The following is a 19,164-nucleotide window of genomic DNA, read 5'->3' as shown; positions in this document are numbered from 1 at the left end:
CACGGGAGGGGTGCAGCATTCAAGTGTACAGGGTCCCTCTAAGACCTCGCAGTTCGGCAACACCAGAGTGGCAGCCACGCACCGTTACAAACGTAGCTTATACTATGTGATCAAAAGTACGCGGACAACACCAAAAGCATACGTTTTTTTATATTAGTTGCATTGTGCTGCCACCTACTGCCAGATACTCCGTATCAGCGACCTCAGTAATTAGACGTCACACAGGAATTCCAAACTGCATCAGGATCCACTGCAAGCACTATGACAGTTAGGCGGGAGGTGAGAAAACTTCGATTTCATGGTTCAGCGGCTGCTCATAAGCCACACATCACGCCGGTATATGTCAAACGACGCCTCGCTTGGTGTAAGGAGCGTAAACATTGGGCGACTGAACAGTGGAAAAACGTTGTGTGGTATGATAGACCACGGTACACAATGTGGCGATCCGATGGCAGGGTGCGGGTACGGCGAATGCCCAGTGAACGTCATCTACCAGCGTGTGTAGTGCCAACAGTAAAATTCGGAGGTGGTGGTGTTATGGTGTGGTCGTGTTTTTCATGGAGGGGGCTTGCACCCCTTGTTGTTTTGCGTGGCACTATCACATCACTGGCCTACGTTGATGTTTGAAGCATCTTTTTGCTTCCCACTGCTGAAGAGCAATTCGGGGTAGGGATTGCATCTTTCAACACGATCGAGCACTTGTTCATAATGCACGACCTGTGGTGGAGTGGTTACACGAAAATAACATCCCTGTAATGGACTGCCCTGCGCAGAGTCCTGACCTGAGTCCTACAGAACACCGTTGGGATGTTTTTGAACGCCGACTTCGTGCCAGGCCTCACCGGCGGACATCGATACCTCTCCTCAGTGCAGCACTCCGTGAAGAATGGGCTACCATTTCCGAAGAAACCTTCCAGCACCTCATTGAGTGGAAGCTGTCATCAAGGCTAAGGGTGGGTCAACACCATTCTGAATTCCATTTTCAACCAGGTGTCCGGGTACTTTTGATCATATAGTGTATGTAGATGAAATGTCGTAGAATGATTTTGAACACAACATTAATGAATTGCGGTCGCGCTGCCATCCAAAGGGGTGCAGCCCCACAATGTTCTTAGAGACGGGGTGAAACGTCTGAGAATGTCAATAGTGTCAAATATTGTCAAGAACGTCTCCGTGTTGCTCATCGCATTGTTGATTGTCACTCTCGACTGCGACCAGGGAAAAGCGTGGTTTCATTGAAGTTCTTTAGGCAACCCCTGAGGCCTTTTCGTGGTGACCCAAAGCGGTGGTTGTCTGAAACGTTTTCCTCGGACACCCTCAGGAAAACAACGTGATTTAAACATTGGGCGTCGTGCATCTAACCTCCATTGCAAAGGCGTCGGATGAAGAGGCGAAGTGTGGGTAAGAGGGGCTGTGGCGACGTTCCCATCGTGTACACATCAACGGTGGCGTTGGGCAAAATTCTGGTGAAGCTTGGCGCCAACGTGACGTCATTAACCCACCTTACACGTCACATGAAAGATCGTTGAAGGATCGTCAAGTCCGAGGATGACGTCACAGGACGCCACGCTTTTGTACCATTAGAAAAGAATGCTTTACACACCTTTGAGCCACATTTCAAACTTATGCGCCGTAGTTGGAGACGATTACGATGTTGCGAAAAAGTGATTCTTTAATTCTGTTGTGCAATGTACAAAGACATCCGTCTGAAAAAGGAAATGCTGGCTGTTACCGTCGTAGGAGAAGAAGATCTATAGCAAACTTTTCTGAAGATTCGTCACGTGTGTTTCCATGTTCGTGGGTAGCAATTTTGGAACTGTGCTTTTATTACAGACTTTTTATATATTACTTTTCATGTCCCATACCTCTTTTAGTAGAGAATTATGGAATTCATAGTTTCGTCATTGTACTGGTGAAGCCACAATAAAATATTGACATAAACATTTGACTGTTATTTCAAAATAATTTGGTGAATTCTTTGAGTCCCTCCACCAAAGCGTTATAAACGATCGGAAGTGCACTTTAAAGCAGTATAAATGTCTGTATGAATCATCAGCTGCCAAAAGTGAAGGGCGATAGCCAATCTGATTGTAACTGTATACAGTCCTTCACACTGGTGCCGGTCGTATCAACTGTCTGGCCAACTGCCTCAAAACGATATTTTTAAACTCGTGTTTCAGCACTCTATTCGTACAAGCGATTTGAATCTACCATCAGTTCGCGAAATAAAATTCTGGAAGCAGTTCGCTTGCTTAAAAAAACGTATCTAGCAAGCGCGATGTCTTTTTTTCTTGCTAATATTTTCTTTTTTTTTTACTGTAGAGTGCAAACACTGGACCTGCGCTCATTCCCACTAGCTCGCCAATCAAAATTTCCGGGCGGTAATTGTTATTGTCGATGCAAACGCACTTTTACGTAATATGCGACTGAACTGAAGACTCTGTTGCTAGCATAGCATAGTACGTCGTCATTAATGGGGATGCACCGTCTGAATGCCGGCCGCTGTGACCGAGCGTTTAGAGGAGCTTCAGCCAGAACCGCGCGACTGCTACGGTTGTAGGTTCGAATCCCGCCTCGGGCATGGATGTGTGTGATGTCCTTAGGTTAGTTAGGTTTAAGTAGTTGTAAGTTCTAGGGGACTGATTACCTCCGATGTTAAGTCTCATAGTGCTCAGAGCCATTTGAACCATCGTCTGAATGAAGGTGGTGACAGGAGCGCTACCGCCCACGGTATGTGTAAATGTTGTGGGTAAAGTCTGCAGCACTAATAGCCTTTTCGTAGATGACGAGCTCTGTATAGGTAAGTGACATTGTTAGAAACTTGTTACAAATGCAGAGAGACTTGCAATGATTGGTGCCTGGTGCAAAAATTTGCTAATCGTCTTCAAGATAAGTAAATGTTGTGAAATGCAGGTAAACGGACGATGGCTTCCAACATCGTTTGATAACACGCGACCGGTCACTGGAATCAGGCACTGACTTCAAGTATTTAGAAGTTTCCGTCGCGAATGATTTAATGTTAAGGGATCGTAAAAATTCAACCACGGGGAAGGCAGATGTCAGACTCAGCCGTATTGGGAAAATTAAAAGGAAGTGCACTTCACACACGAAAGAGATCGGTCAAAAAACCCTTCCTTGGCCAATTCTTAAGTACTGTTGATCGGTCTGGGACCCTTACCAAGTTGGAATAACGGAAGAGACAGAAAAGATTATTACAGGAGCTGCACAATTAGCAGTCAGCTCTAGGGTGTCAAACAAACGCTCTAAGAAGTGTACTGGCAGATCTTACAAGAAAATGTGCGTTTATGTACACGTGTAAACTAAAACTATTAGTGGAAATTTGTACTAAGGGCGGGATTCGAACCGAGGTCTCTTGCTCACTGGCGCATGAGCTAACCACTACACCACAGTGGCACAGGGGCCTTGCACGGATAACCAAAGCACGTCTTCCACGTCAATTCAAGTTCCCTCAGCCCACTTGGTATTCCCCATCGTCGCTACACTTTGCATACTTTGAGGTGGCAAAACTCATGGGATGCCTCCTAATGTGTCGGACCTCCTTTTTCCCCGCGTAGTGCAGCAACTCGACAGGGCATCGAATCAATAAGTCGTTCCCATGTAGAAAATTTACGCCATGCTGCCTCTCTAGCCGTCCATAATTGCGAAAGTATTGCCGCTGCAGGATTTTGTGCTCGAAATGACTTCTCGATTATGTCCCATAAATGTTCATTTCTGGTGATCTGGTTGTCCAGAATGTTCTTCAAACCAAACGCGATCAACTGTGGCACGGTGACATGGAGCACAGTCAAACATAATAATTAGCTACATGAAGAGTGTGGATGGCTGCAAATGATCTCCATATAGGACAACATAACCATTTCCAGTCAATGATCGGTTCAGTTGGGCCAGAAGACCCACTTAATTTCATGTAAACACAGCCCACATCTTTATGGTGCCACTATGAGCTTGCAAAAAGCCTTGTTGAAAATTTATGTCCGTGGCTTCGCGGGATCTACGTGGCGCAGACCTACCATCAGCTCTTGACAAATGAAATTGCGACTCAAATGACTAGGCCACAGTTTTCCAGTCGTCTATGGTCCAACCGATATGGTCACGAGTTCAGAGGAGGCCCTGTAGGCGATTTCGTACTACACATTTCAAAAAAAGTTTTGCATCACCCCATTTCCAAGAACTTCTGAAGATAGACGTTGACTGTGGATATTGTATCACAGACACAGTCCATTTGACTGTTCAGAGGTGTCACTAAACCCCCCCAAAGATGTAAACAAACATGCATGAGCAGCGCCTATTACACGGAGGGGGTCCGACAGCCGATCAGTTCCAGTCATTCCACCAGGAAGGAGGTACACGGCTCGTGTTGTCTGTAGTTGGACCATGCCTAGACGGTCAATACTGTTGTTCGATCGCGTCTGCATTGTTACTTTGTGCAGCAAGGGCTCTCAACTAGGGAAGTGTACAGGCGTCTCGGAATGAACCAAAGCGATGTTGCTCGGACATGGAGGAGATACAGAGAGAACGTAAAGGTCGAGGACATGCCCAAGGGCTACTACTGCTGTGGGTGACCGCAACCTACGGATTATAGCTCGGAGGAACACTAACAGCAACGCCACCTTGTTGAATAATGCTTTTCGTGCAGTCACAGGACGTCGTGTCACGACTCAAATTGTGCACAATAGGCTGCATGATGCGCAACTTCACTCCAGGCGTCCATGGAGAGATTCATCCTTGCAACCGCGACACCATGCAGAGGGGTACAGATGGGCCCAACAACATGCCGAATGGACCGCTCAGGATTGGTATCACGTTCTTTTCACCGATGAGTGTCGCATATGCCTTCAACCACACAATCGTTGGAGACGTGTTTGGAAGGAATCCGGTCAGGCTGAACGCTTTAGGCACACTGTCCAGCGAGTGCAGCAAGGTGGAGGTTCCCTGCTGTTTTGGGGTGGCATTATGGGGAGCCGACGTACGCCACTGATACTCATGGAAGGCGTCGTAACGGCTGTACGATACGTCAACCCTCTGACCGATAGTGCAAACATATCGTCAGCATATTGGCGAGGCATTCGTCTTCGTAGACGACAGTGCGCGCCCCCATCGTGCACATCTTGTGAATGACTTCCTTCAGGATAACGACATCGCTCAACTACAGGGGCCAAACGTTCTCCAGAAATGAACCCTATCGAACAAGCCTGGAATAGACTGAAAAAGGGCTGTTTATGGACGACGTGACCCATCAACCACTCTGAGGGATCTATGTCGAAGCGCTGTTGAGGAGTGGGACAATCTGGACCAACAGTGCCTTGATGAACTTGTGGATAGTATGCCACAACGAATATAGGCATGAATCAATGCAAGAGGACGAGCTACTGGTTATTAAAGGTACCGGTGTGTACAGTAATCTGGACTACCATCTCTGAAGGCCTCGTCGTATGGTGGTACAACATGCAATGTGTGGTTTTCATGAGCAATAAAAAGGGCGGAAATGATGTTTATGTTGAACTCTATTCCAGCTTTCTGTACAGGTTCCGGAACTCTCTTAACCGAGTTTTTTTGAAGTGTGTATTACCAAAGGCACTTGTGTTTGTCGTTTGCTGCAATAGCACATGAACGCCAGATTTCGCTGCACTGTCATAACGGATGCGTTTGACGTACATCTCACATTGATTTCTGTGATTATTTAAAGCACTCTTCGTTATCCATTAGCACTGACAGCTCTACGCAAATGCTGCTGTTCTTAGTCGTTTAGTGAAGGCCGTCGGCCACTTTGATGTCCGTGACAAGAGGTAGCCATGAAATTTGTTGTTGTTGGCACACTCTTGACGAGCCCGCATCTCGTGGTCTTGCGGTAGCGTTCTCGCTTCCCGCGCCCGGGTTCCCGGGTTCAATTCCCGGCGGGGTCAGGAATTTTCTCTGCCTCGTGATGGCTGGGTGTTGTGTGTTGTCCTTAGGTTAGTTAGGTTTAAGTAGTTCTAAGTTCTAGGGGATTGATGACCGTAGATGTTAAGTCCCATAGTGCTCAGAGCCATTTTTGAACACTCTTGAAGCTATGGATCTAGGAATATTGAATTCCCTAACGATTTCCGAAATTCAATGTCAAACACGTCTGGCTCCAACAACCACTTCGCTTCCAATGAATGTTAATTCCCGTCGTGTGACCATAACCTTTTTCACATAAATCACCTGAGTTCAAGTGACAGTTCTGCCAATGCACTGTCCTTTTATATTTTGTGTACGCGATACTATCACCATCTGTGTATGAGAATATCGGTCTCCCATGACTTTTGTCGAATCGTTGTAAACACACACACAAAAAAACAATCTATTAACTTTCAGTCATACGCAAATCACACTAACGTAAAGGCTGTCGATTCGACTAAATACCCAGGAATTGCAATTACGAACAACTTAAAATGAAAAGATCACATAAATACTGTTTTGGGAAAGGCAAACCGAAGACAACGTTTTTTTTTTTTTTTTTTGGCAGAACGCTTATAAAAAACAACAGGCCTACTAAACAGACTGCCTGCACTACGCCTGATCGTCCTCTGCTAGAGTACTGCTGTGCTCTGTGGGTTCTTACCCAATAGGATTGACGGAGAAAATAGAAAAATTAAAAAAATGGCAGCTCGTTTTTTATTATCGCGCAATGGGGTTGGAAATTTAATAGTGTCAACTCTTTGTTTACAGCTCGTAGAAAATAGATACGTGTCTCAAAGTTTTACTGACCTTCAAAATAGTCACCAGCGTTGTGTATAACCTGTTGCCAGCAGTGTTGAAGTCGTAGGATACTCTAAGCAGTGCCAGTTGAGTTGACAGTTCGAGAGGCACGGTCTATTGCCCAACGATTTGTAGCAGTTCTGAAGCAAATGCCTTGAAGTTCTTCCTTCAGTTTAGAAATCGAGTTGAACTCATGAGGACTTAAGTCAGGGGCGTGCAGGAGGTAGTATAGCATTTAGCAGCCCCATCAGTAAAACAAATCAATAACAGACACTGTACGCGCTTGAGTATTGTCCTGCAAAATGATGGTCAGGTCCTGCAGAAAGTGTCCTCACTTCTGTCTCTAAGCTCGTCGTATGTTGTGTTCCAAAAATGAACAGCATGGAGACAGAAACGATGACACTTTCTGCTGCACCTGACTATCATTTTGCAGGACAATGCTCAAGCACGTATAGTGCAAGCTGTTACTGATTTGTTTGACTGATGGTGCTGCTAAGTGCCATACCACCTACTGCACTCCCCTGACTTAAGGCCTCGTAAATTCAACTCGATTTCTAAACTGAAGGAAAGATTTCAAGGCATTCGCTTCAGAACTGCTACAGATTCGTCGGGCAATAGACTGCACCGCTCGAACTGTCAATACAACTGGTACTGCTAAGAGTATCCTATGACTTCCACATCGCTGGCAACGGGTTATACACAATGCTGGTAACTACGTTGAAGATCAGTAAAACTTTGAAACACGTATCTATTTTGTACGAGCTTTAAATAAATAGTTGCCACTACTAAAGTTCCAACCCTCGTCTAATAACCTGGTTGATACGGCAATCATAAAAACAAAGGCGTTTTTTGTTGCGGCGAAACCTTTTCACTAAATTTCAGTCACCAACATTCTTCTATGAATATGAAGATTTTATACTGTCGCAAATCTAGATAAGGAGAAATGGATGGTTAGCTTTGGGGGAGGGGACCAAACAGCGAGGTCGTCGGTCCCATCGGTTTAGGGAAGGAAGGGAAAGGAGATCGGTCGTGCTCTTTCGAAGGAACCATCCCGGCATTTGTTTGAAGCGGTTTAGGGAAATCACAGAAAACATAAATCTGGATGGCTGGTCGCGGGTTTGAACCGTCATCCTCCTGAATGCTAGTCCGTTGTGCTAACCACAGCACCGCCAAGATCGGAAATGAGAAATGATCATCGCAGTGAAACAAGAAACCACATTCAAAAAGATTTATTTTTTCCACGTCGCGCACTGTTAGAGAATGGAACGGTAGAGAAATAGTCTGAAGGTGGTTCGCAGAGCCCTCTGCCAGGCACTTAAGTGTCGACTTGTTGACTAATCATATAGATGTAGATGTAGGATTGAAGTTAGCTGCTGTGTTAGTGTGTCCTCGTACCAATACGGCGAGTGGAATAGTCCAGATGGTCACATGACTGGAATGTCACTAAATCTCATTCTGGTGGTCTGTGTGGCAAGCACAAAATGGACAACACAGTCGATATCATCGAATTTTGTCGCAGCCAGAAGGTGGGTACCCAAAGCAAAGGAGACACCACAAGAATCAATTTTTGTGGGCAGTGACATTTTAGTGACAGGAGTAGTCTATCGCAGATTGTGAAGGCAGATAGATGTATCACAGCACAGCATATCATTCACCACTTCCTTGCTGGAGAACAATAACTGGTGAGTATCCGCAGCATCCAGAACCACCTCCTTACTACGGCGTAAATAAGCCAAAGCTTCAAATATGAATCTCTGCTCACCGCACGTAAGAGTAGATATGAAATCGTTGGGCACAGGAAAACCGCGAATGTACACTTAATAAAGAAGTCGCCTGTGCTAAGTCTACATCTGTGTCTACACTTACATCCATATCTACATGCACATCTACGTGACTACGCAATTCACACTTAAGTGCCTGGCGGGGGTACATCATACCATTTTCACCCTACATCTGTACCGTTCTAATCTCGAATAGGGCGCGCGAAAAACGTACACTTAAATCTTTCCGTGAGAGCACTCTTATCTTTTTCATAATGACCATTTCTCCCTATGTAGTGAGTGTGAATGAAATATTTAATCGGAAGAAAACTTTGGAAATTTAGATTTCGTGAAAAGATCTTGTCGCAACAAAAAACGCCTTTCTTTCAATGATTACCAGCCCAATTCGCGTATCAGTTTCGTGACATTCCCCACTTATTTCGTGATAATACAAAATCAGTTACCCTTCTTTCAAATTTTTCGTTATACTCCGTCAGACCTATCTGGTGAGAACCCCACGCCGCAAAGCAGTTCTTTAGCAGAGAACGGACAATCATAATGTAGGCAATCTCTTTAGTAGACGTGTTGCATCTTATAAATGTTCTACCAGTAAAACCCAGTCCTTGTTCCTCTTCCTCTCGACATTATCTACGTGATCGTTTTAATTTAAGTTTTTAGTAATTGTAATTACTAGATATTTAGTTGAATTGACCAGCCTTTAAATTTGAGTGATTTATTGTGTAACAGAAATTTATCGGATTTCTTTTAGTGCCCAAGTGAATGACCTCACACTTTTCGTTATTTAGGATCAATTGCCACTTTTTTCACCACACGGATATCATGTCTAAGTCATTTTCAATTGGATTTGATCTTCTGATGACTTTACTAGACGGCAAATGACATCATCATCTGCAAACAATCTGAAAGATCTGCTCAGATTGTCTGCTAAATCGTTTATATAAATTACGAACAGAACAGGGCCTATAAAACTTCCCCTGGGAAAGACAGATATCATTTCTGTTTTACGCGATGAGTTTCCGTTGGATGAGCTTCCGTCGGTTACTATGAAGTGCGACCTTTCTGAGAGGAAATTACGAATCCAGATGCACAACTGGGACGGTCCTCCTTAGACACACAATTTCATTAGAAGTCTCTTCTGAGGAACAGTGTCGAAATCCTTCCGGAAATCTAGAAACATGGAATCAACTTGAGATCCCCTATCGATAGCACTCATTACTTCGTGTGAATAAAGAGCCAATTGTGTTTCACAAGAATCATGTTTTATAAATCTGGGCTGATTGTGCGTCAATAGATCGTTTACTTTGACATAATTCATAACGTTTGAACACGTTATATGTTTCAAAATTCTACTGCAAATTGACGTTAGTGATATGAGTCTGTAATTCAACAGATCATTCCTACTTCCTTTCTTCGGTATTGGGGTGACTTGTGCAACTTTCCACTCTTTATGGCTCGTCTTTGCTGAGTGATTTAAGCTGATTCGTTAAACCGAGGATACTTGCTTCTTCGTTACTCATGTTAGCAGCAACGCTTGACTAAAGTTCTGGAATACTTATTTCGTCTTCTTTTGTGAAGGAATTTTGGAAAACCGTATTTCGTAAATCCACTATAATGACAACGTCATCGTTAAAATTACCAACACTATCGCGAAGTGAAGGCATTGATTGTGTCTTTCCGCTAGTGTACCTCGCATGCGACCGGAATATCTTTGAATTTCTGACAGGTTCCAAGACAGAGTTTCGTTATGGTGACTATTAAAAGCACCTCGCGTTGCAGTTCACGCTAAATTTCGAGCTTCTGTAAAACTTCGTCAACCTTAGGGATTTTCAGTTTTTTTAAATCTGACATGCTTTTTCCGTTGCTTCTACAACAGCTTGCTGACCTGTTTTGTGTACCATGAGGGTCAGTTCCGTTCTTTTTACTTTATTTGGTATAAGTCTCTCTATTGTTGTCAACGCTATTTTTTTTTAATTCGAGCCACATCTATTCTACATGTTGATAGTTCGGAAGGAATGGAGGCTGTCTCTTTGGAAGGCGTCAAGCGATTTTTGTCAGCTTTTTTAAATACTTATATTTTGCGTTTGTTTTTAATGGGTTTGGATGTTCAAGTATTCAGTCTCGCTGACAATGTGGTCACTAATTCCTGCATCTGCATGCAATGATGAGCCAAAACATTATGATCACCAGCTTAATAGCACGTTGCTCCATATTTGGAACGAAATACGGCGGCGATTCTGCGTGACTTGAATTCGATAAGTCCTTGGTTGGTTTCCAGAGGTAGTGACCCGAAATAATGAAAAGTGTGAGGTCATACACATGAGTGCTAAAATGAATCCGCTAAACTTCGGTTGCACGATAAATCAATCAAATCTGAAGGCCGTAAATTCAACTGAATACCTAGGAATTACAATTACGAACAATTTAAATTGGAAAGAACACACAGAAGATGCTGTGGGGAAGGCGAACCTAAGACTACGTTTTGCTGACAGAACACTTAGAAGATGCAACAGACTACTAAAGAGATTGCCTACACTACGTTTGTCTGTCTTCTTTTGGAGTAAAGCTGTGCAGTGAGGGATTCTTACCAGGTAGGATTAACGGAGTACATCGAGAAAGTTCAAAGAAGGGCACCATGTTTTGAATTTTTGAGAAATAGGGAAGAGAGTGTCACTGACATGATACAGGATTTGGGGTGGGCACATTAAAAAAAAAGGCGTTTCTCGTTGCAGCGAGACCTTCTAGCGAGATTTTAATCACTAAATTTCTCCTCCGAATGCGAAAATATGTTGTCCACGCCGACCTACATAGGCGGAAACGATCGTCATAACCAGAGGATTCAGAGCTCGCACAGAAAGATATAGGTGTTCGTTTTTTCCGCGCGCTGTTCGAGAGTGGAATAATAGAAATTATTATAAGGTAGTTCGATGAACCTCCTGCCAGGCACTTGAGTGTGATTTGCAGCGTAGCCATGTAGATGTATATATATGTGGCACCAGATGTGTACGCCCCGATCACTAAACTCTCGTAAATTATGAGCGGTTGTCTATTTCACTGAGATGGCACCCGATAGCGCCACAGACTTGATGCACTTGATGCACGTTGGCGAATTTGGCTGGCAAGAAATCAATATGACTTCACTATTGCGCTCCGCAATTCAGTGTAGTACGATTCTGGGCTTGTGACATGGTAATCCTGCTGAAAAATGCCGCTACCATTGGGGAGGAAATCAAGCATGAAAAGTTGAAGGTAATCCGCGAAAAAACGTTCATTGAACCCCAAACTGTCATTGTTCCTTCCACAGAAAACTAAAGAGAACGTCTCCTCCCATCGCATGACACAGCCTCCACTTGGCTGCGTCCGCGGAGTGGTTATAACTGTCCCTCTCAGACCGAAGTTTACAATTATATGGACAAAAGAACAAGTATGGTTAATTATTGCGATTTTGAGAGTGAGAGAGGTAGAATCATTGTCCGCTGCCGCAATAATAGGCTAACAATTTCTAATTCGCGACCATATGAATAATAATTATTACAGGCGCGTCAATTTGATCGCGCTACGACATCGGCTCTGAAAAAGTTTGCTACCGTTGGTGGCGATCGGCATGAGATGTAAAATATGGTTGCACAAAATCCTGCACCCGCAACAATTTCGCAATTGTGGACGGCTAGAGAGCCAGCACGGCTCAATATTTCTGCATGGGACTTCCAATGACTCGTTGAGTCCATGCCACGTCGAGTTGGTGCACTACGCTGAGCGAAAGGGTATTAGGAAGTATAACATGATTTCTGTAACCTCATTGTATAAACTCCGTAAGGCATTGTATGGTGCATTTGGGAGGGTTCTTCCTACCTGCATTATCGAATTTTTGATCCTATTCCATGTGAGAGAGGGGAAACTCACCGCCAATATGCCTCTGTACGCGCCCTAACCTCCCTTATCTTACTCTCATGTTTCCTATGTGAGACGTACAGCAGAATGCTGGCACAGTCTTCTTTGAATGTAGATTCTCTAAATTTACCTAATGTTTCATGATCAATATTTTTCACGTTTAAGTTTACACAGCACATCTTTCGAATGGGCTGTACTGAACTAAAACGATCCTAGCAGAGCATCTCTGAATTCGTTCGAAATGGAGATGAGCGTATGTCAACGTTGGCCGCGAGGCCCCGTGTGGGGAAGTTCGGCCGCCAAGTGCAAGTCATATTTCAGTCGACGCCACATCGGGCAACTTGCGGGCCGGTGATGGGGATGATATGATCCTGAGGACAACACAACACCCAGACCACGAGCGGAGAAAATCTCCAACCCGGCCGGTAATTAAATTCGGGCCCACTGCACGGGGGTCAAGCATGTTACCACCCAGCTAAGCAAGCGGACATTCATTCGAAAACTGTGTTCGTAACCGCACAGAAAGAATAACGTTTCTTTCGTTTACCAATATAAATGAATACACTCTAAGGCAAAAAGGTCACACCACGAGGGAATTTAACAAGTACTTTATATGCGTTACTGATAGAATCGGATTGTCAGTATCAATAAATAATGCCCTTGAATCTCTGAAACTAGCGTTTACAAATAGCTTCAGGTACATGAATATGTCACTCACTTCACCAAAAGAAATAACTTCCATAGTAAAATCTTTAAAAACAAAGCATTCTAGTGGTTACGATGAAATATCAACAAAGTTAATTAAGGCATGTTCTTGTGAGTTTAGTACAATTCTAAGTTACTTGTGTAACCAATCAATTATAACTGGGACATTTCCTGGCTAAAATATGCAGATGTTAAGCCGCTATTCAAGAAAGGGGATAGAGAGACACCACCAAACTTCAGACCGATTTCACATTTGCCAGCATTCTCAAAAATTTTAGAAAAAGTAATGTACAGGGAGCTTCTCAACCATCTGACCACAAATAACATATTATCAAGAACACAGTTTGGATTTCTGAAGGGTTCTGATATCGAGAAGGCTATTTACACCTACAGTGAAAATGTACTTAATTCATTAAATAACAAATTACAAGCAGCAGGTATTTTCTGTGATTTGTCAAAGGCATTTGGTTGTGTGAATCACAACATCCTTTTAAATAAATTAGAATTCTATGGTGTCACAGGCAGTGCTGCAAAATGGTTCAAGTCATACCTCGCTAACAGGAAACAAAGGGTGTCAGTGCAAGGGACTAGTGAATTAAGTCATCAGTCATCATCAGAATGGGAAGAAATTACATGTGGTGTCCCACAAGGATCCACCTTAGGGCCATTGCTTTTTCTTGTGTACATTAATGATCTCTCATCAGTTACACTGCCATAGGCAGAGTTCGTTTTGTTTGCAGATGACATAAGTACTGCAATAAATAGTATGTCGAGGGTAGTTCTAGAAAGATCTGCTAATGATATTTTCATGGATATTAATAAATGGTTTAAAGCCAACTCACTGACATTAAACTTCGAAAAGACTCACTATATGCAATTCAGAACCTGTAAGAGGTTTCCACCCAGCATATGCATAAGCTATGAAGAAGAGCAGATAGAAGAGGTTGGCAGTCTTAAATTCCTGGGATTACACCTTGATAATAAATTTAGTAGGGAGGAGCACACCACAAAACTGCAGAAATGCCTTAACAAATCTGTATTTGCAATTCGAGTGTTAGCTGACATAGGCGACATAAAAATGAAAAAGCTTGCATACTTTGCCTACTTCCATAATGTCACATGGTATAATATTTTGTGGTAACTCTTCAAGTCAAACAAAAGTTTTCAGTGTCCAAAAGCGTGTAATACGTTCTATCTGTGGAGTAAATTCACGGACGTCATGTAGAAACCTCTTCAAAGAACTGGGTATACTAATTACTGCCTCTCAGTATATTTACTCCTTAATGGAATTTGTCCTAAATAATATATCTCTTTTTCCAACAAACAGCTCAGTTCATACATACAATACCAGGAACAAAACTGATCTGTACAAGGACTTAAAAGCACTTACTTTAGTTCAAAAAAGGATCCACTACTCAGGAACACTCATCTTCAATAATTTGCCAGCAAACATAAAAAATTTAGTTACAAACAAAGATCAGTTTAAAAGGAGCCTGAAAGTCTTACTGGTGGCCAACTCCTTCTACTCCACAGACGAATTTTTTAATAGAAACAAATGATGTATTGTATATATTCACACTTTTAGTATTGTTATTTCAGCTTTAAAAAAATTGAGATGTTCCACATCCACGAGGATCTCCTCAGCACGGATCTATGGAATGAAAAACTAATCTAATCTAATTACCCGAATGGGACGGAAATCGATAGATGTGCAGTCGTGATCAAAAGTATCTGAACGACCTGAATTGCATTTCGCCTGACTCGCATACAGCCCTCATAACGCAGCTGTCTAGCAGATCCTCCAATCGCTCCTCGGTACAGTCGCTTGACTATTGAAAATGGTTTCAACACATCACCACTAGAAAACACTGCTCTGTATCGCAATAACTCAAGATGTAAAGTAATACCACGATTCTACAAATATCAGGGAACACCTTGTCACAGTTAAGACTGTCCTTAAGGCTTGTAAGCTCACATTTATTACAATAAATGACATACCTGAAATGTTACCACTCTCATTATTACGTCAGATAGGTAATGCACGTCGTAAGTTCGTCGTATTCATGATTTCCTCATCAAAGTAACATGCCGTACTTATTATTTAACACAAAATGACATTAAAAAATTAACTTTTTCACGAGCTGCTAGTTGAGAATATGTATGAACTTAAAATGACACGACGAACCGTCTCGTTCTGCATATGGATTCAAACCCAGGTCATTCAGACTATGCAAAGGTTTCCTGACTGACGGAAACTAACAGTCATTCCTGACTAGGCATGAAGAGAGTGATAAACCTCGATTTTAGACAGTATCAGTTAGGAAATATCAACTTTAAATTACATAACGTAAACATTTTTAACGGACGCGAATTCCTACCCAGCATCTAATGTCCCCGTTAACGAACTACGAGAGATGTTAAGTATTGCATCTTCACAAGTAACTTACTTGAAATGTTGTGAGGTAAGACTTTGTGTTGGACAGGGATTCGAACCCAGAACTTAATCGGATTCTGATCGAAGCACAATCAACTGTGACATATCGGATTTTCTCGACAGTAGCAAGATGTTTTAACTGAAATGACGAGATGAAACATTAATTTTTTCCTTCCCAGGACTCCAACCAGGCACCTATCGCTGTTATATTCTAGAGAAAACGAACGTTAAATATTGGTTTGTTACACCAGCAGCGACATGTGAGCATGTTTGAACTAGAAATATAAGACGATGAGTTCATTGCTGACTGGTAATCGAACCCCACACATATCGTTGTTGACCACACACAAACAGACGTCAGCTACTGAATTTTTCTCCACCAGCAGCTCGGAATAACATCCTTGAACTTACAGCGATCTCGCAAGTAGTTCTGTGTCTCACTGGGAGTCAAAAACGACAGATATCGTTAGTGTTGACAACGAATGAAAATACATTAAAAGTCAAAATTATTATCCACCAGCAGATAGGTTTTTTCATGCTAGAGCATGATAATACATAAAGAAAACTTTAGTGCCGGGCCAGTATTCAAACCCATTCACGACAATATGTGGAGATGTTGAGGAATCTGCAGTTTCGAACAAACAACAAATTGTAGTCGAGCTGTATTGTCACGAAGGGATCAAATTCCGCGTTAAGGCGGTCTGCGTTGCATTCCCAGTTCAGAACCAATTTTATCGACATACAGAAGCTCAAATAAAAGATGGAATAAGTGTCCTGTGACCCTACATAGCGTTTGTTTCGTCACTAGAAATAAATGACTAGTATAAGATAGGTTAATGGAATACATGTCGCCACTCCTCACTTTACTGTGGTTCAACCTAATGTCTACTTGGTAGAGAAAGAATATCATGTTTAATGTGAATTTCAGACCACAATGCCATTATACCTTCTTCACTTGGCGTGGCCAGAAGTGAATGGAATCTGTCTCTCCCTATCATAAACCATCGGCAGAAGTCGGAATCGAGCCCAGACCATGAGTATACGAATCTGTCAGCAATCCAACAGACCACCAAATCCTCATCTCTGTTGCTAATTTTTCTATTCTAACTCCGTTGCGCCATACTGGATGAGAATTCTGACACACAGGCTCCCCTGTAGTGGTTTTCAGCATGTTCAGTAGATTCGTTTACTTGGTTGACCGAATCGCCATGAAGTATCTGCCTCAGCTACCCAGCACATACATTCGACTCTATTTTGTAATCACCGAAATAAAATCACGTAACTGCCACTTACACAGAACTGCCAACAGTGTAGGATGCAGAAATTTAAATAGGAAGTGTTCCTTTCCACTTGAGCTTCTCTATTGCGCTATCTGTTTGTTGAAAACGTCGTGCAGAGAAAAGAAAAGCTGTAACTGTCTGTCTCTCAGAAGTCTAAATTCGGCCATATGCTTTATCTCACCACCCTGTGGAATGCAGAAGTTCTGGGGGACTGTTGTTGACTTCTGGAGGTGCTGCAGTTCTGGTTCAAATGGCTCTGAGCACTATGCGACTTAACTTCTGAGGTCATTAGTCGCCTAGAACTTAGAGCTACTTAAACCTAACTAACCTAAGGACATCACACACATCCATGCCCAAGGCAGGATTCGAACCTGCGACCGTAACAGTCTCGCGGTTCCGGACTGAGCGCCTAGAACCGCTAGACCACCGTGGCCGGCTGTATTTCTGGTGTGTAGTACACTGTAGACAAAACATCGTGAGTGCAAATACATTCACTGCTATGTTTTTTAAAAACGCAATTCTGCTGTCTGCTGAAGTTATCAATCTAATGTAACTTTGAACATAATTCCCTTCACTTCTCAACCAAAAATAGTTGCATGTGGGAAAAGGGCCAACTACTGAGACATTTTGTTCTTTTCAGGTTTAATAGATGGCCAGGCAGCAGATGCATCTCGAAACTTTTGTATTATGTATGGTGAGAGCGCATCGTGCCAAAATACGTTAGAAATGTACTTTCTACATTAGCTGTCGCGTGGTAGTGGCATTTTATTCTTCTTCAAACCTTGTTTGACAGCTTTAACTCAGAACAAGTTTTCTACATGCATGTAATCAATAAACTGCATGTGCATTGTCAGACTGTTATAGATAACATCAGAGAATTTGCGTATATCGTTGATGATTAATTTCTCTCTCATGTTTACTATTGTTTAAACAACACTAAAAGAAACCCTATGAAAATTGTGCACTGTATTATAAGAAATGAAATAAAACTACCCTCGACAACCTTACGACGAAAGTCTGTTTTAATAAAGTTGAGTATCTGTACACCGAACCGAATTAGTAAAATACTACTCACTTAGATTTCGATTGGGTCTGTGTTTAACTGATATGCTGTGTCATACTCAAGAGGTATGTAGATGTAGCATTTCATAAATAATGTTATGTATTCCTAGAAACCCAAAATTTGCTTGTCAGCAACAGAAAGAGGCATTACCTGTTGTGCAGCATTGTAAGTTTTTCACCATTGCACTATGAGCCTGAAGTATTTTCTTGCGTTTTCCTTATCGATGTTTGATCTGACTGCTGGTAGCTCTTTCACAGAAGGGTTAAAAACGTCACAGTCAGCGAGACTGGAACCGCGAACCACAACAGCCGCGTTTCTGACAGGTCAGCACGTTACCACAGAGCTACGGAAGATATGTGTGTCTTGGATTACTATTATGAGGCCAATAGTGACTAGAACTCGTAAATCGCTATTTAAAGGACAAGATTAGTTGCGATTTCCACGTGCAACGACTTTCTTGGGCTAAAGTCCGTAAATTTACAATCTTTTGTTACACCTCAAGCGATAATAACTCAGATTATTCAATGGAAATGACAGGAAAAATCAAGCGAACTTTGAGGCTTAATTCCGTGCACGTCAGGAAGTAACTCGTTGATCACAGAGTTGCCAAACATACCTTGCCTTGTTGCCAAATCTCAGTTACAGTACCAGCAGGAATAAGACGAATCGATGTTTTCCTACAGAGGGCTGGGAAGTGACCATAGCTGGCATCTCAAAGACACGGCTGGCACGGCCTGGAATACGTAATGCGTCTGATTCGCATTTCTGTAACTAGGTTTAGGTACTGGAGCGTAGTTATTAATAATACTCAGAACTGTCTGTAAACTAAGCATCATAAATCAGTAACTCCCATAGCTGTTTTTATATTTCTTTCGTAAATGTACTCAAAACTAAGAAACTCATTAATGGACGTTTTCGTGCATGGCCGATAGTCGAGGACAACAAACAAATAGAAATCAGTGTGTGATATATATATATATGTATAAAAGAATGAGAGAGAGAATAAATAATTGTTGTAAAGATATTGCATCATGGTGCGTAAAGAAATCTTTCATTAAAATGATACGTTCTACGTCATTACGAAATGTTGTATTCATGATCAATAGAACAAATATTAATCTAATCTAACCTAATCTAATCTAATCTAATCATGTTGCTGACTAGCCATGAAGAGTCATGAATTACCGAAATTTTCGCCAATATCAGTAACCAAATCTAAACTTGAAAATAAAAGACCACAATTTTTGTAATGAACCGGGACTCCTATCAAGA

The sequence above is a fragment of the Schistocerca piceifrons genome, chromosome 7, assembly GCF_021461385.2.
Source record: "Schistocerca piceifrons isolate TAMUIC-IGC-003096 chromosome 7, iqSchPice1.1, whole genome shotgun sequence".
NCBI lineage: Eukaryota > Metazoa > Arthropoda > Insecta > Orthoptera > Acrididae > Schistocerca > Schistocerca piceifrons.
Note: the sequence above shows the minus strand (reverse complement) of the source record.